Source organism: Pteropus medius, unplaced genomic scaffold (genome assembly GCF_902729225.1).
Source record: "Pteropus medius unplaced genomic scaffold, Ma_sr-lr_union100, whole genome shotgun sequence".
In the NCBI taxonomy this organism is placed as follows: Eukaryota; Metazoa; Chordata; class Mammalia; order Chiroptera; family Pteropodidae; genus Pteropus; species Pteropus medius.
This window is the reverse complement of record NW_024349519.1, coordinates 13,910,027-13,930,027: the sequence shown is the minus strand read 5'-3', so window position 1 is coordinate 13,930,027 and position 20,001 is coordinate 13,910,027. Positions and strand designations below refer to the sequence as shown.

General features: G+C 34.8%; 1 protein-coding gene and 1 pseudogene across 1 annotated transcript in view; both read right to left on the bottom strand.

Annotated features, from left to right (window-relative positions):
- The window catches only part of LMNTD1 (lamin tail domain containing 1), a 254,462-nt gene extending 235,032 nt beyond the window's left edge, over positions 1-19,430 (bottom strand). The window contains exon 1 of the mRNA XM_039882461.1: positions 19,297-19,430. The gene's annotated coding sequence lies outside the window, so the exon portion shown is untranslated. The remainder of the gene's footprint in view (positions 1-19,296) is intronic.
- On the bottom strand, positions 17,541-17,656 carry LOC120618745 (uncharacterized; annotated as a pseudogene).
- Positions 19,431-20,001: the final 571 nt, after the last annotated feature.

Here is a 20,001-nt window from a genome sequence, read left to right as displayed (position 1 = left end):
GCCACTGTTCTCTGCAGAATTATACATGCAAAGGCATGAAATACTGTTTTATCTTTCTTTTGTCCTTTAGTTTCACAGTATAGTCATTTTAAGAAAGATGATGATATGAACATGCTCTCTTTAATTAAGAGTACTTAAGTGATTGCATAATGATTCTGTGAGTGATTTAAAGAGAAAAATATAGTAACTCCTACAGTTACTATGAAATGGTCTCATAAATTGCATTTTTAAATTATTGAAACTGTGTTCAGCTAAGAATTTTTTCCTATAAATCAAAGCATATAAAAACTTCTGTAAAAGTAATTAATGAGCATGTTTGAACTTTCATAGACAGATGTCTTCTCCGCTTCCAATAACGTCATCACTAGTGTCCCAGGAATTCGCGCCTAATTCTAGCATTTATTTCTACCACTGTGCCATGTAGTAGGCAAAACTCAAGTTCATTTTATTTTCAATCTGTAAACATAAACACCCCCATTTTGTGGTGAGGGTTTGGATAATCAATGTCTCTTCCTGCTTCGTAGTGACTTTCACCTAATCTCGTTTGTGCGCTTCTGTGCCTGCCGTTTCTGGGTCTGTCCAGGTTCCTGCTTCTCAGTGTCGTTCGCTTTGTTTAATAAGTATTCCAGAGGCACCTAATATGTGCCAAGCACTATTTATGACTGTGGTTCTATAGCAGTGAGAAAGACAGGCCAAAATAGCCAGTTCTCTCATGAAAAATACACTTCAGAGGGAAAGATGGAGAATAAGGGACAAATAAACAAGAAATGTACTCTGTGTAGTAAGGAGAATGTAACATGTTGCAATCTTGTATTCCGTGGAACACGCTTTGGGAAATTCTGGTTTCATGTGCATCTAAATAAAGTTTTCCTCCTCCCTGGTTATCATGAACTCTAAAATGACTTAGTTATTTTCTCCCAAGAAATCTTTAATTTCCCCCTTATCAACAAACTCCTATGGAATTAGGTCTAGTTTAATGGTTTCCAGAATTTCATCTGTTGAAAGCTCACTCTGGGTATTTCCTCTTGAAGTTGAGTAAAGAAATGTTAAAAGGGTATTGCCATAAATTTTCAAAGGAACTCACTCTCTCTTGGAATTCCTAATATATTGATTTTTTTCCTTCTTGCATCTTTGTCATTTTCTATTGGCCTTGACTCTAAATTTTCTTCATATTCTAGTTCTTATACTGACTGAAGATGAGATGTTTTTCCAGCTTGTTCCATTAACCTGTATATTCTTTCTCTTAACTAAGATCCTGACTTCAGTTTGCCCTATGCCATTTTCACTCTACTCTTCTCAAGTTTTGTTGACAGGCCTGCTGGCTTCCCAGTATCAGAACTCAGCAAAAACATATGCAACTTTTAACTCTGTTGGCACAAACATTTATTGACTATCTACCGTGTTCTAAGATCCATAAGATTCACAGGGGTCACAATGATGAACAAGATGTGGCCCCATCTTCGATAGAAGTTTATAGTCCTGTGGAAGATTCAGGTGTTTAAGCCAGCACAGGATTAGTTCCATGGTCAGTTGGTAAAACAAAAAAACAATCCAAGTGAAGAGAATCATAATACAAAAATAACTGAAGTGTTTAACCTTAACTCAAACCCCTCAAATATATATTCATTCACCAAACTTTAGACAGGGTCAAGTCCTTTTCTTCCATTGCCGATTGGAATTTGTCATGATCTTTCGTGCTTAGCCATAACGCATCATCTATAATTTCTAGTTTCAGCTTATTTAAAATAGAGTAAAAATGTAAGAACACTGTAGAGTATCTGAGTACTAAAATCGTTTAGATTTTTGAGATTTTTTCCCCAGTCTTTTATCGTTGTCTTGCTCATAACTATTGACAGCATTTGTTTTAGCATCTCATTTTTATAGTCTTTCCTGACTATTCAAATACATTTTCAAGAAACAACTCTCTTTTACTTAATATTTCATCAGTTTAATATATAATTAAATTGTATGTTTTAAAATAACAAGTACAATGGACTTAATTAGGTTTAGATATAAGCATGACTGACTTTAAGTAAGCATACACTCCACCTGGAGGGAGACAAAGACATGAAAACAAGAGAGGGAGACCTCCCAGCTGGGAATGTTGGGTGTGCCTTAGGTATCTATCAGTACATTTCACAGACAGCAGGGGATGCTCTGGTTAGTCTGGCGTGTTGCTTCAAAGGTCTACTCATATTATATGATTGCAATATAATATAAATGGTTTAATAAAGCCTAATGCAAAATGTTATATCTTAAAAGGATCCTTCCTTGATCCCATACGTGGTTTTTTTGGAATTTTTTTTTACTATATATTTTTTTGGTCTTTGATTATTTTAAATAAGCAATATAATTTGATAGTTCAAAATTTTTTAAGTAAAACAAATAATGAAAAGTATTTCAGGTAACTCTGTTCCCCAGCCACCAGACCCACTTCCCAGAGGCAACCAATGTTACCAGTTCCTTCTGTGTCCTTACAGAGATTTTTAAAATGAACATAAAAATACATCAAACACATAAGCATAGACATTTTTTTTCTTTTTATAAAACACAAAATGTTAGCATACTAGTACTGCTGTTTCCAGGATGAGTTTTGGTATTTTCTTTCACACTGTGGGAGACAGAATTTTCATCAAGAACTTGTCAGATGTCCTGTGGTCAGCCGACTAAGACTTCCAGCAGATGGCCAGATTATGTCCCCATTACTACTAAATCTTGATTCTGAGCCAGGTTCATAAAGTAGATCAAGAACGCATCACCTGTTTCCTCTCTGAGGTTAGTTCAACATCGTTTCTGGTCCTTTTATCCATTTGTGAGGTATATATTTTGTGGATTTTCCTAAAGGTATATCTTCTAGACATATAGTACTGTTGTATCTTCCCTCCTGTAAGATTTTTAGTTATTATTTATTTGGAGCATGAGATAATTGATTTCATGAAAATTTTTCCAACAAGTTTTGGAAAAATTAGCTTATACATGTGATTACGTGTTGCAATGTATATTCATTTTATTTGCAACCCATGTGCTATACATTTGTTTTGGTATTTGAGTTTCTAGGTAATATTTTCAGTCTCTTCTAATTATTTTCTCATGTGAAGCACTGAGAGTTCCTACCATCTTATTTTTCTTTCCATGTCCTATCTGTTGTCCTTCAAAGAAATTAGCATCATGGCTTCATCTGGGAGTTTATTTTGCTTTCTCTACATTTTCAATGTAGAGTCCTCTTGAATAGGCCAGCTAACCTCTGGGAAAACACATTTGTTCTTCCCCATTTTGCAATATGCATGTCACCCCAGCCAAGAGCCTATCATACCAGGATATTAAGTCATGTTCCAGATATCTAAGACCATTTCATCAACACTAACTGCCTATTTTATCAACACTAACTGTAGTTCCCTTCCCAGAGATTCCTCTATGTTTCAAACGTCCTACTCCAGTGAAAAAGGAACAATAGAAACATGACCTATACTCCACTAGTTTCCTGGCTAAAAAGTTACAGTCCTAATCTTTCGTCAGGGCCTATTTACTGTTCAAGAATGAACAACTTGCTAATTTGTCAGTTTTGTTGATTAATCCATTAATTTATCCAACAAATGTTTACTTAGTACCCAGATGCTGAGTTGTTAAAGATTAATTTATTAAATTTTGCAGTAACTTATTACTGCATGTCTAGGGTGTCTATAATTTAAATTGGCAAGTATTACATAACAGTCTGTTACAAAAGATATGGAAGCAGCAAGGAAGAAGTCACTAACCCAGTGAGCAACAGAGTAGTGGAAGCAAGTAGGAGGGCAAAATTTGGAATTTTAGAAATAAGTAGGTGTCAGCCAGGCAGGCAAGGAAGAAAAGCACATACAGGCAGACAGAGCATTTTGTGCAAAAGCACAGAGGTATGAACATTCACGTAAAGCCTAAACCAAAGCGACATCAGTAGTAATGAAGAAGTGAATACAGAGTTGGGAGGCAGTATAGAGTTAGAATCTATAGGTTTCGCTGACCATTAGGATATGAGAAATGAGAAAAGGCAAGATTCAAGAATGACTCTGACTCTAGTTATGGGTAGACTGGTAGATGGTGAAGACTGAGATTAGGATTTAAGGAGATGTGAACAGGTTTAGGAGTTGGACAGATGATAATAAATTCAATTTTGTACATATAGATTTAGGGAGTAGGCTATAAAGTGTGAGAAATATCAGTCCAAGCCCAAGAGAGAAAATTAAATAAAACATTAGTATGGGTAATTGTTAAAGTGATGCAAGCAAAGTTTGCTACGGATTAAGAAATTAGTAAAACATAAATAAATAGGACATTTTAGATAGGGGTTAATATCCAAAATATATAAAGAACTCATACAACTTAATATACAATCCAATCAAAAAATGGGCAGAGGACCTAAACTGGCATTTCTCCAAAGAGGACAAACAGATGGCCGATAGACATATGAAAAGATGCTCAAGGTCACTAATCATCCTCAAAAAATTAAAAATACAACTACTTTTTGACCCAGAAATTGCATTTTGGGTATTTATACAAAGAAAACCAAAACACTAATTTGTGAAGATTTATGCATCCCTATGTTCACTGCAGTGCCATTTACAATAGCTAAGATATAGAAGTATCCTAAGTTAGATGATAAAGACGATGTGGTCCATATATTAAATGGAATATTACTCAGCCATAAAAAAGAATGAAATTTTACCATTTGCGATAACATGAATGGACTTAGAGGATGTTATACTAAGTGAAATAAGGCAGACAGAGAAAGACAAATACCATATCATTTCACTTTTATGTGAAACCTAAAAAATAAAAATAAATAAATAAATAAATGGACAAACAAAACAGAAACACACAGATTTATAGATACAGAGAACAAATTGATGGTGTATGGGAGGCTGGATGAAAAAGAGGAAGAGATTAAGAAGTACAAATTAGAAGTTACAAAACAGTCACAGGGCTATAAAGTACAGTATAGGGAATATAGTCAATAATATTGTAGTAACTGTATGGTGTCAGGTGAGTTCTAGACTTATCAGGGGGATCACTTTGTAAGTTAAATAAATGTCTAAACACTATGCTGTACAGCTAGAACTAATATAATATTGAATGTCAACTGTATTTAAAAAAAATAAGTAAGAGGGACATTTTGTCTTAAATACTTCCAAATAAGGAGTAAAACTAGAAACAATATTTTTAATCCATTGGTCTGTCTTTACAAGCTAGTTATTGGAAAATATATCATGATAGTAGCAGTAAAAGAAAACAGTAGTAGAAATAAAATAATAATAGAAAAACAATAGAAAGAGTAGAATATAAAATAGTGGATAAAATATAGAATAGTAGAATAGAATATAGTAATAGAAAATATATATCATAATGCAATATAAGGCTGTCCTTTATGCCAAGAACACCAGCTCCAGCACACTTTGTTATTTATGACTATATTTCTGAATTATTCTTTTCAACCTTTTTTGGTAAGATCCCACTAGACCCTCCCTGGAAATTAGACAAACACTAAAATCAATGTCATTTCAGATACCTCCAACTAAAATGAACAAGTCTTTGTACCCATTCACTAATTAATTCACTAGTTACAAGGTCTGTAACTTTCAGTTATTGCTTTGCTGTTGACCTAGCAACTGGGTCAACTATAGTTGGATATTCACATCGAATACTTATGAGTGACAAAGGAAAAATGGGCAAAATGAACAAATGATTATTTATCACTAATAGATGATTCATTTACCTTATAACTTAGTTGCAAAAGTTATTGGTTATTTAACATTTCGAGTTTCCCATTGAATTCAAAATAAAGAAGTTTAATATGTCCTCAGTTTGTCGCTCTACTAGTTGGGAGTAGTATCACTTTCTTTTCAAATATTTTAGCATGAATATCAAGTGATCTAATTCATGAAGATGAGAAAAAAAGACAAGACTTTATGGAAATTCCAACACAGACACCAAAAACCAGATACACAGGAGAAAGAATTCAGGCAAAACAAAATTGCAAAATGTTGTGTTGAAAGTAAATAGATCTCTCTGTTTCATGAGGGAAGCACACCCACAGGGGAGACTGCTCTGCATAAAGTTTCCTATGGTTCAGTTCGGGCTCTGCAGGAAAATTGCCAAGGGTATGACAGAGAGCTAGGCTTTCAGATTTTTTCTACTTCCCTGTCATTTGCAAGACAAACTAGACCTGTTGAATCTTTTGGTCTCACACAACATTTCTAACCTTATGCTCATTTATAGAATGGAAATTGAAGACATTCTAACACAAGTTCCATGAGGGCAAAACTTTGTATAATTTAAAATTGTATCTCCAGTACCTATGTCAGTACCTGGCCCACTGTAGCTGGTCAAATAGTTGTTGAATTAAATGAATGGATTTTGTTTTCTATGCTTAACTCTATTTAACTGTCACAGACTTTTAACTGTCACAAGAAGTACTCCCATCTTTCTTCTGCAAACCTGAAATCACAGAGTGACTGAAAGATCTTCAACTAATGTAGCAAAAGTCATTAGATGAGAAATTTTTCCTCTAGTCTAACCTATCAAGAGGCCACAGTGATGCCTTTATATTCATTGGGGGGAAAAATCATGTAAACACATAGATCTAATGGATGTGTATATGCGTTATAAAAAAATCTTCATTTGAAACACCAGTAACTATTATCATAAAAGCGGCCATAACTTGAAAGTTCTGCTTTAATATACTCATTTTTCTTTAAGTAGCTAATAAACTCTGGGCAAGGGAAAGTGTTGACCCAGTTTCTTTTGCCTCTCACAACTTCAAGCAATTGTTGACATCTTTATTTGATTTGTCTTTATAATCAAGGATGGAGACATGTTTATACTACATACCAATCTTCCCTCCTTACTTTGTTCTTCATGGTACTTTCCTTATTTCCTTTACAGAGCAATTATTTATCACCTGCTATATGGATGGTCTTGGAAATACAAAGGCAGATAATACTTAGACTCTCCTCTCAAACAGTTTATAAACCTATGGAGTAAATCAACAGTTATAATAATTGTGAAATGAACGGTGGTTGCATGTAGGAAAGGCAGGTAACTAACCACGACTTCTCAAAAAAGGTAGCACATGGACTGGGTCTTCAATCATAAGCAGAAATGAATGAAGGAGGTAGCATGTGCAAAGGTATGGAATCAAAGGAAACCACATTCAGGAATCTGTAAGCAGTTCTTTAAAAATGAACATAGATACCGTGAGATGAGTTCAGCAGACTAGATAGAAGTAGGTAGGACTAGATAAATCATTAAATCTCGATGCCATCCCAAAGAGTTTGACTTTAACTTCAACCCTCTACATAGCCATGGAAACATTTTAGTCAAGAATAGCACTTTCATAATAGAAAAAGTTCCCTGATAACACAATTGAAAATATACTGAAGGCAAAACAAGAATGTAGGCAGAAAGACAGACTAGGGGAAGCTGTTGCAGACTTTAGAAAAGAAATATCTAAACTATGGTGCTGACAGAAGGGAAGTTTTATTCAAAGCACCCTAACCAGTTGGAAAGAAATTACTGCAATCCTCCAGGGAAGAAATGATGTTGTCCCAAACCAAGGCTGGGGCAGTAAAAATTGAGGAAAGAGAGAGAGAGAGATGGATTTAAGAGATTTTTCTCTTTCAATTTCTACACAATACGCTTATTGTTTTGAATTTTTCTTTAGAATCTAAGTACATGTGAGTAAAACCTGTTAGCTTTTTTGTTCCGTGGACTGGATAAAAATTGCCTAACGTTATTTTCATTTGTGGTTATTTGAGATTAAGATCTAAATATGAGTACATTTTTAAACATACCTTTTATCAACTCTTACCTGGGTGTACGTGCTATAAAAGAATTTAATAATCACTCAGAACCCTAGTGAGTCGACTTCTCAAATGGATGAAAGCTGTTGGTAGACGGAAGAGCTTGAAGAGTGATCCTGTTGAAATGTGAATTAAATCATCTCACTCATAGACAAAATCCTTCAGTGTCCTTCCATCGTACTCTGAGTAAAAGTCAGTCTTTATAATGACCCACAAGATCCTATAAGAGTGGGCTCGTAACTCTCTGGTTTCAATTCTTCAACTGCTGCTACTCTTTGCCCTCATTCATTTTGGGGCAGTCATACTGGCCTCCTTGCTGTTCCTCAAAGTCTGCAGACATGCTTGAGTGTAGAGCATTTACGCCACTTGTTTTCCACTTATTCTCTTGGTTTGCTTCCTCACTTCCTTCAGATCTTTTCCTTACTTTATTATTTTATTTAAAAATAAAATATCCCTCCCACTCAGCACTCTCTGACCCATTCCTATTTTTCCATAATGGTCATCACAATCTAATAAACTTTATACTTTACTTATCTTGTTTAGTATCCATCTCCTACTTTCCAACAACTAAAGTTAGTTTCACGAGGGCAAGGATTTTGAATGTATTTCTGTATTTCTAGTGGTTAGAATAGTGTTAGACACATGGTAGAAACCAAATAAATAAACTGCTAGCTCAGCATGACTGTCAATCATGGTGCTCTAAAGACATCACCTTTTGACCAGCAAAATCAGTACTATGGAAAAAAACCTGCAGTTAGTTATTGTTTTTTTCCATCAGGAAGCCACCATCAAAGTCAGATACAGTCTGAACTATTTCTGCCAAAACAAAATTTTGTATAAGACATTATAATTAGAACTGGGTTCATAAATAATTACTTTATAATCAGTCTTCACCTGACATATAATGATTATAAAGCTGTGTTAAATTCTTTAGCAAAATATAGAATCTGTGTTAATTCACAACTGCGACTTCCTGTTCTGTTAACAACAAAATGCTCGTTGTTCATTACCATTGAGAAAGCTTTTTACTGAGAGTGATTCCATTGCCTTCAGCTTTACAGTTAGATATCTTAGGGTCTTCACTTGAAGGTGACTATATCAGTCGAAGCAATCATTACGATTAACAAAACTGAATAATTGGATAATACATCCAAAGATGTATTATCCAAAGGTGTGTGTGTGCGTGTGTGTGTGTGTGTTTGTATTCCAACCATACACAAGAATTATGAACTATGGACAGGTAGTTTGCCAAATGAATATTTTGTGAGTCATTTTACTTGTATATATATATCATTTCTCCAAATTTTGTATTAATTCCTTACTTTTTCAAAAATAAATATTTTGTTTAAAATTTTGAGTAAAATAAACAAGTGTTTATTGAATGTAAATCATTCTAGCTCCTACACATAAAATCATTCTCTCTGGAGGAAGCAAAACTCCATCAGATTCTTTCCATTTTTCATGTTTTGACTATATCTCCTAATTTTATCTTCCAAAAATTTCATCAGAGTTGAGTTAACCTTCACTTTGAGGTCACAATGGATTGCATTGTATGCCATTCTAGCATGAAATTGATACCTGAAGTGTTACTCATATCATTTTTTTTCAATAATACATGAAGAAATATAGATAACAGGCTTCCTCATCTGTAGAAAACATTTAATGATTTCCAGAGGGACAGAGGATGATCAATTTTTAAAAAATAAATAAAATTACATATAATGTATATATTAAAAAAACAATCTATTCAATATTCTTTAGACAAAAGATTTCCCCTAAACACTTACTCAAATGAGTACATGCTGTTTGGCACAGTTGGTTGTCAAATAATCTTTCTCATTTAGTTGTATGAAAAAGCTATTTAGTAAGGTATTGTCTTTTCTCTAAATAAACACATTGTTCATTAGCTAACAAAAATTAAACATAAAAATAAAAATTAACAGCAGCAGGAATTCTGATTAATGACATGGTATTTGTCCTTTAGATATACTAGGTTTTGTATTTTGTCAAAAATCCATTGCGACTAACAACAGGCATTAAAATTAGATTTTTTAATTTTTTTTACCAAGTTGAGTTCTTTATTAAAAATGTATGTAACTTAGTAACTCACTACTTTTTTTTTATTATTAGTTTCAAGTATATAGCACAATGGTCAGGCATTTATATAATTTATAAAGTGATCCCCCTGATTAATCTAGTACCCATCTGGCTATTACAATATTATTGACTATATTCCCTATGCTGTACTCCACATTCCCATGACTGTTTTGTAATGACTAATTTGTACTTCATCTCTTCACCTTTTTCACCCTGTCCCCCATCCTCCCTCCCCTCTGGCAATCCAAGTCTGTTCTCTGTACCTGTGAGTCTGTTTTCTTTTTGTTCATTTCTTTTGTTCCTTAGATTTCTCATATAAGTGAAATCATATGGTATTTGTCTTTCTGTCTGACTTATTTCACTCAGCATAATACCCTCTAGGTCCATCCATGTCATTGCAAATGGCAAGATTTCTTTTTTTAATGGCAGAATAATATTCTATTGTCCAATTGTCTATTGATGGGCACTTACGTTGCTTCCATATCTTGGCTATTGTAAATAGCACTGCAGTGAACATAGGCATGCATAAATCTTTATAAATTAGTGTTTTGATTTTCTTTAGATAAATACCCAGAAGTGTAATTGCTGAGTCATAAGGTAGTTCTATTTTTAATTTGTGAGGAACCTCCATACTGTTTCCATAGTAGCTATACCAATTTGCAATACTACCAACATGCTCGCCAACACTTGTTGTTTCTTGATTTATTGATGATAGCCATTCTGACAAGTGTAAAGTGATAACTCATTGTGGTTTTAATTTGCACTTCTCTGATGATTAGTGACCTTGATCATCTTTTCATATGTCTATTGGCCATCTGTATTTCCTCTTTGGAGAAATACCTCTTCAGGTCTTCTGTACATTTTTAATTGGATTGTTTGTTTTTTGGTGTTGAGTTGCATGAGTTCTTTATAAATTTTGGACATTAATCCTTTATCAGGTGTATCATAGGCAGATATCTTCTCCTATTCAGTAGGTTGTCTTTTTATTTTGTTGATAGTTTCCTTTGCTGTGCAAAAATTTTTTAGTTTGATGTAGTCCTATTTGTTTATCTTTTCTTTTGTTTTCCTTACCCAAGGAGATATATCAGAAAAAAATTACTAAGAGCAATGTCAGAGAGTTTACTGCCTATGTTTTCTTCCAGGAGTTTTATAGTTTTGGGTTTCACATTTAAGACTTTAATCAATTTTGAGTTTATTCTTGTATATGGTGTAAAAGATGGTCCGGTTTCATTTTTTTGCATGTATCTGTCCAGTTTTCCCAACGCCATTTATTGAAGAGACTATCTTTACTCCGTTGTATAGTCTTGCCTCACTTTATCATATACTAAATGAGTATATAGGCATAGATTTATTTCTAAGCTCTCTATTCTGTTCCATTGATCTATGATCTGTTTTTATGCCAGTACCATGATTACTATAGCCTGGTAGTGTAGTTTGATATCAAGTAGTGTTATACTTCCAACTTTGTTTTTCTTTCTCAAGATTGACTTGGCTATTTGGGATCTTTTATGGTTCCATATAAATTTTTGGATTATTTGTTCTAATTCTCTGAAAAAAAAAATGCCATTGGTATTTTGATAAGGATTGCGCTGAATCTATAGATTGCTTTGGGTAGTATGGACACTTTAACAATGTCGATTATTCCTATCCAAGAGCACGGTATATGCTTCCATTTATTTGTATCTTCAATTTCTTTTTTCAATGACTTATAATTTTCCAAGTACAGGTCTTTTACTTACTTGGTTAAATTGATTCCTACGTATTTTATTATTTTTGATGCCATTGTAAATGAGATTGTTTTCTTAATTTCTCTTTCTGATAATTCATCATTGGTATATAAAACTGCAATGGAATTCTGAATATTAATTTTATATCCTGCTAGTTTACTGAATTCATTTATTAGTTCTAATAGTTGTTTGGTGGAATCTTTTGTGTTCTCTCTATATAGTACATCATCTGTAAATGATGACAGTTTTACTATTTCCTTTCCAATTTGGATGCCTTTTATTTCTCTTTCTTGTCTGATTGCTATAACTAAGACTTCCAGCACTATGTTGAATAGAAGTGGTGAAAGTGGACATGCTTGTCTTGTTCCTGATCTTAAGGAAAACTCTTAGATCTTCCCCATGGAGTATGATGTTAGCTGTAGGCTTGCCATATATGGCCTTTATTATGGTGAGGTATGTTTTCTCTATTCCTACTTTGCAGAGAGTTTTTATCATAAATGGATGCTGAATTTTGTCAAATGCTTTTTCTGCATCTGTTGATATGATCATATGATTTTTACCATTCAATTTGTTAATATAATAATGTATCACATTAATTGATTCGTGGATATGAACCAACGTTGCATTTTACTTGCCTGTGTTTCACCCCAAGTCCCAAGGCTGCCTGCCAGTTGTCTATAAAGTTCCACAGCTGAAAGCCTTTGGGTGGTATGTGAGTTGGGTGGGGTGGGGACTCAGGGTATCACATGGGTAAAGTGAGTAGATTTCAATTGTCCTATGCAGATTCAGGTTTGGTGCCAGTGCTGAGCCTGTGGCCACCCACAGGAGTCTCAGATCTCACCACGGCCAGCTGCTGCCCATCTTGGGCCCTCAAACCCCCAAGACTTTTCAAGAGATACTGCAGCTAATGCCAGCCGCCTGCCATTGAAAGTCTCTCCTAAGATGCACAGCTGCAACCAGGCTGTGAGAGCTGAGGACTGTGGACCACTGTCAAATTTGCCCCCTGCTGAGAATATGGGGTACAGTTGATTGCTGGGCAACAAACTTGCTGGAGAAATTTGTGGATTGGATAGGGCACAGTGTCAGGAAGACAAGAGGTAAAGAAAGCTGATCTCATCAGGCCAATGCAGATTCAGATTTGGTGCCAGTATTGAACCTCTGGCTTCTCACAAAAGTTACAGATCACATCGAACCCAACTACTGCCCATCTCAGCCCACAGACCCCTGGATTCATTCAAGAGATACTGCAGTTCTGGCCGGAGCTGGTTGCCTGCCACTGAAAGTCTCACCAGGGATGCATGGGCCATTTACTAGCTGAGGACTGTTGTTTGCTGTCAATCTGCTAGCCCCAAAAAGTTCAGGGTAAGGGTGGCTGCCCGGCAATGACACAGGCAATTTGCGGGTTGGATAAGGTGGGGTCTCAGGGAGACATGAAGTGGAGCGAGTAGATCCCAGTGGGCAGACGCACATTCAGAATTGTCCATGTAGGGGGAGGATTCTACACAGGCAAAATGGCGCCCACCTATAGCCTGTACAGGAGGAGGGATAGACAAAGGAGCAATGATGGCTGTCCCTCCAGCCCTCGCCCCAATGCTATACAACTCAGTCTTTCCACGTATGTCTCTTGAGCTTCCCAAGCTGCTAACCTTCCACTGGAGCCCAGGGAGAGTGTCTGTGAGCAAGTGAGTGTGTACACGGGCCCTTTAAGGGGGATGTCTGGGTTTTCAAGTTCCTTCTATCTCACCCTGACAATCGGAACCCCACTGATTTTTATAGTTAGATTTTGTGGGAACTCCAGGCGGGGGAGCCCCTGTGTAGGGCTAGGGACACTCGTTCCTTCAGAGGAACTTCTGCAGTCACTATCCCTCCCAGAGCTCAGTTGCCACACATGGATGCAGGGCCAGCCCGTTTCGTGGCTCGGCCCCTCTTGCCTCAATGTGGCTTTTTCTTTATATATTTAGTTATATGTGATATGCTCCTCTAGTCTTTAGGTGATTCTCCAAGTTGATTGTTTTATAATTTGACTGTAATTTTAATGTGGTCATGGGAGGAGGCAAACCCTTTGTTTACCTAACACATCATCTTGATCCCCTTCTGTCAAAATTGGGTTTCATTATTTTCATTATAACTTGATTTATGTCTAACCTGATTTATACCTCATCATTTGCATACCATTTAACAGGTGATACAAAGGCCAAATCTGGGACTGTTCAAATGATACCATAGGACAGCAACTAAAAATAATTGATCTCTCCCTATTTAGAGTCAACTTAATAAACGATGATAATTTAGCTGCACTGAAACATTCAGGACTGCCAGACATCTTTCTGTATGTACAGATTCTCAGACAAGACTTCCAAATTATTAAATATTTGTTTACAGTAATTCCGCACCTCTGTCCACTTTGCCTGAAGAGCACCTGCACTAATTTATAATATTCTTACTCTAAGGCTCTCCACAGGGGTTCACTAATGACAGTCCAGGTATGAGAGATAAAACTAGTTTTCCTGACATTTGACTCTGTGTAATTATTATAATTCCCTCTGCACAGTTTCAAGTTATAATTGTTATATTACATAAGATTGAAAAGGCAATGTATTGGCTCATTTCTCTGAGTATTTCAAACATTGTCTTCATAGGAACTTTAATGGTAATCATGGTCCATCTTTAAAAGAGCTGAGTGAAAATTTTTTAAACCCCCAAAATATATTTTTTCCCTTAGAATAATAAAGCATTCATCACATCCAAACCTACCCAAACTTCAATTTGACAGAATTCAGCTTGATTTCTGCCAGATTCGATCTTAATTTCCAGAATGCAGTTCTTAGAAAGGAAATCATTCACATATTTTAAAACTAGATATTGATTTGAAGGATTTTAATAGTCTGCACTTGAGGTGAAATTTTGGCATCTTCAAATGGTTTTCTCCATCACCAATTATTAATAACTGTTTATTGAAATTGGAATTGGATTGAATGATTTTTCCTATATGCCATCTGCTAATACTGAGAAAGAAAATGTTCTAATTCTGCCATTCATTTATGACAATGAATGAGCCTGTTAATCATTTAAGCAAATCAGCTCACTATTGCTACCCTTGCTAAATTCATGGAAGGGATTTGGAGTTAGAGAAAATTAGGTTAAATTTCAATACTACCACTTATTAATTATGTGACCAAGCAAATTGTCTTATGTGACCAATTAATTATGTGACCAAGCAAATTGTCACTCTCCAAGTCTCATAAAAATGGAGATAATACTTCATAAGTTGTTATAAGAATAAAAAGTTAAATATTCAGCAGAATGCCTGGCACATTTGAAGCATTCCAAAAGTGGTATTATTATTGTTATATCTTTTTTTGGTGGTTTATTTCACAATAAATATAGTAGTCCTTCATATCTTTCAAAACCATGGCAGAAATTTAACTCTCATACCAATATGAACCAATAAAATTGGGAAAAAATGTAAAGTCCAATTGGCTAGAGTATCTTTTGAAATGAGTACTTTTACACGTTGCGGGTGAAAGTATATGTGGGTATGTTCCTTCTAAAAAGCAATTTAGTAAAATATGTCAAAAATATTAAATATATTCACATACTTCAGGTCAGTATTTCCTCTTCTAATAATCTATACTAAAGTTTTAGTCATAAAGATGTTCACTGAAGAATTATATATAAAACCAAAAGTCAGATTCTGATTTAAAAAAAAAAAAAAGTCAGATTCTGATTACACTTTCTGATTTCAAAACTTACCACAAAGCTACATTAATCAAGACAGTGTGGTACTGACAAAGGTTGACAGACATTAATGAAATAGAATTGGGAATCCAAAAATACTTTCACAGTCAATTGCTTTTTGACAAGGGAGAAAAGACAATTCAATGGGGCAAGAATAGTCTTTTCAACAAATGATGATGATAAACCAGATATCCACATGCAAAAGAAGGAAGGAAGATGGAACCCTTCCTCATACCATACGCAGAAATTAACCTCAAATGAATCATAGACCTGAATGCGAGAGTTAAAATTATAAAACTCTTAGAAGCAAATAGGAGTAAATATTTGTGACCTTCAAATATTTAAGGCTTTTAAAATGTACACCAAATGTGTGAGTGATAAAAGAAAAACAAATAAATGAGAATTAATCAAAATTAAAAACTTTTGTGCTATGAATGATACTGTCAAGAAAGTGAAAAGACAAACCATAGAATTGGGGGAAGTATTAGCAAATCATATATCTGATAAAGGGTTTGTATCCAGAATATATATGTATGTGTATATGTGTGTGTATCTTATGATTCGATAATAAAAAAGATAACCCATTTAAGAATAAGCTAAGGATCTAAATAAACTTACCCTGTCTCCTAAATATTAGATTTTTCCATTTTGAAGCTAACGCAGTGAAGAAAATATGTTTGCTTTTTATTTGTTTGCTTTTTATATAACTCTAAACCAGTTCAAAAGATTTTTTAATTTTAAAAATATTTTTAAAAGATTTTAAATTATTTGTTGTCATATAGATTAAAAAATGATTGCTTAAGTTAAAGTTAAACTCATTTTGAGTTTATAGACATAATCATTATCTTCACCACATGATTTTATTTTTCTTTTTTTAAAGCAGGCATTTTCTACTATTGAAATATGAGTATATTTACAAGCTACCAAAGAGAACTGTTGTTATAACTCAAATAGATGGCAATAGTGTTGATTAAATTTCATCACTACCACTCCAAATTCTTCTGACAGAGCATGTGCAATCGTGTGATTTTATTTAGTTTCCTCACACAATACTATATATATATGCCTTACTGTTAAATTATACACCTGAAACTTGCTGGATTTTGTTAACCAATGCCATCATAATAAAAACTAAATAAATAAATAAATAAAAAGTTTCAGAGAAATAAATAAAAATAAAATAAAAAAATATTTAGTTTCCTCTTCCTGTGCGCTAGATCACTATGACTTAAAAGCATGGGTTCATGCTTTTTTCTGGAAGATTATGAGCATAACCACGAAGAGTAGCACAGAAAATACACCATCCATCCATCCATCCCCAGGCTAAATTCAGAGCCTTTCCTTTGGATTCCCAGGGCACCCTGAGAACAAATCTATCGTATCATTGTCATATTTTTTAAAGTGACCATTTGTGTGCCTCTCTCACCCATCAGACCCTGAGCTCCTTAAATGAGCAGGCAGTATCTTCTTCATCTTCATATCCTCAGCTCCTCGTTTGATGCCAGCACCTATATATGTTCAGAAAACTCTTGTTGAACTGATTAAAACTAAAATAAACTAAACCAATGCATTAGTCCTAATGCCTTTAATTCTCACTTTGGAGAAAAAAATAGTCCTCTTCATTTGTACTACTAAACTGGAAAAATTGCTTTCCTGCTTCCTTTTTAAACACTATTTTCCCTCTCAGAATATAACTCATTATGATTAACCTTTCAGAAGAGGAAAATTTAAGAAAATGTTCTATGGAGGATCGATATTTTTCCAAATCTAGTTTTATTCTCCAAATTATATTGAATTAGTCGAATGCTTCCTCACATCAGTAACTGAAATTAAAAGCAGTCCAATTATTTAACACTAAGCACTCAAGGAATGTACTGAATAATGCCAGAGAATATGTGCCATGTGAATAGACCCAGCATGGCCAGAGAGCTCTGACGCTTAGGGGGACCCCTTGTTAGGGACTGTCCTATCATCTCTAGAGGAAATAATTTCTAGTCTCTAATTAATTGGGTGAGACAAGGTGTCACATTCTGGAGAGAATGTCCCCATCAGATTTTTAAGGACCATCTTATGTAAAGTGTATGCTGAGAAATTCATTTTTTAAATTTTTTATTATTATTATTATTATTATTATTATTATTATTTATGCCTACAGCACCTGGTCTTCCTAGGTGGTTTCCCATCCAAATACTAACCAGGCCCAACCCTGCTTAGATTCCGAGATCACATATTGGGCTTGTTGAGGGTGGCATGGCCGTAAACCATGGACCGTGGCTCCACTGGGGCGCAAACCCAGGACCTTCTGCGTATAAAGCAGACATGCTAACTGCTACACTATAGAACCATGTCCAAAATTCATTTTGAAAAGCACATAGAGAGCTATGGCACCAGGCTTTTTGAACATCCCCAAATACACTGTTGTTAGCACTTAAGGAGTTAAAAAATGGTGGAGACTCTTTACTATTCCCTTGATTTCTAGGGAAGGATTTATGCTTTTAAAAAGAATAATAATAAAGATGAAAGCAAAAGAAAAAGAAGGGTGGGGAGAAGAAGAGACCATTGTTGTTAGCATTCTACATTTTTAAAAGCTCCTTTATATGGTCTCACTGATGCAAATAAAATAATTCCAGGCAATACAGTTTCTTATCTAGAGGCTAGCATTGGTATGCCCAGGCTTCCAGATACTCCCCACAAGCTCAAATGAACCTATCCACACTGCAGTAAGTAGACTGAGCACTGCACCATGCATTCCAACCAAGAAATGTAATGCCTAATGAAACTTGGCTAAAATATCCCTACATTAAATATTTTATTTGGTATAGTATTTATACACACTCTGGGGAAAACTCTTGTCTCAAAGCTTTCCTTTGACCTTTCCAGACAACATAATCTTTCCTCCATCTGAACCTGGATTAAGAAATTCAACCTGAACAAATCAACCAATCCTAGAACAGCTGTCATCAAAGATACTAATTTTATTTTTTTTAATATGCTGGTAGAAAAAGAACACGTTCTGCCTTCACTTCAAGCTACATTACAAAACCAAAACTAGCCCCCTCCCAAGCTCAAAAGCAGAGCCCTAGACTAAACTCAAAACCATACTGCGTCTCCACAAAAACCGTCTCATCCTTTTCTGAATCCCTTGCTTGCTACCAGTGGGAAGAATAGTGTGTCAAACTACATAAATATAATCCACCAACGTCTTAACAAATTAAAGACTTGAGAAAGATATACTTAGACTTCATATGCGTGGGAGTGATTCCAGAATTTAAAATGTATTATTAAAACATTTGGTTATTAAAAAAAGTACAGAAAATATTTACTATGAGAACATATTTCCCATCATCTCGTGAATATTTTGGTATTGGATAGAAAGTCTAAACACTCCTAGTCTCTTTTGCTTTCTTATAAAATCTTATGGTTAGCATATCTTTTTCAAGCAGCAGGAAAAACTTTCAACAAACTTAGGACAATAATACAAGTTTATAGTCTATGTCAAAAGATATCAGTAGTGGCACACATATACATACACACAGGTATACACATACACACATGTATATCAAAATGTTTTTGTCCTTTCCTTAAATAGAAATTTTATGAAGGAAAAAGTTCAGGATCTTGAAAACTAATTAATGTACTCATCATCAAAATTCTAAGTATACAGATGCTCAGTAGGAAAATATGTACAAAACAGCTAGAAAGTAGCTTTCCAGTAATGTTGACAATGCAAGATTATCACAATATTTGCAAAAGACAACTGCAACAGAAGAAGACTTGCATATATAATTCATTCGCTTATATTTCTCTTTGAACATCAAGGGGATTAAATTCATTAGCATCAGTCTTTGGTGTTAATCCTGAATTTATTAGCTCCTTTCCAGCATTGTTTTAGAAGTACTTACTGTTTTTCTCTCTAGGTGTTCTGAGATTTGAACCTCATAGGTCCCAGGAAGTTTCAGCAGAATATCAATGTAAAATCACCATTCTTTCAGGCTTGGATCCCTAGGGCAGCTGCAGCCAGATTTGTTGTGGTTGTCCCAGGCAGCCGCTGTGCTGATAGTTACAGTGGGGAATGCTCTCCATTTAATTGGGCATGATCAACTACGTTAGGTATGAGTAAATAACAGGCAAGGTTGAATAGCCACTGCATTCAAAACATTTGTTGTATGAAAGTTCGTGCTTGACTGGCTCAAATATGCTTATTATAATAGCTAAGGAAAAGCATTCAGATGGAATCTGGTTACAAAAGTATGGTAGCAATTGAAAAATTTGTAGTTTATCTTTATTCTGCAGATCATTACCCCCTCCCTGACTACCATTTCCTGTGCTTTAAGGATGACCATTTTAAGATAAAAGTTCTGGGCCTGTAGGATGCATGACATAAAAGGTTTTTTTCTTGGTTGTTTAGCAGTTCTACTATCAGAGACGCTAATTCTTCTGACTCATCACAGCTTTTTAATTTTCTCTCTCATGAGTTCTACCATATTGTACATTAAGTGTGCAGTATATTGATGTTTTTCACAGTTTTATTTTACAGATTCATTTTAAATTTAAATTCTTATCATAGTTGCATCCTTTAATAGTTGGTTGGCATTACAGTGTTTTCT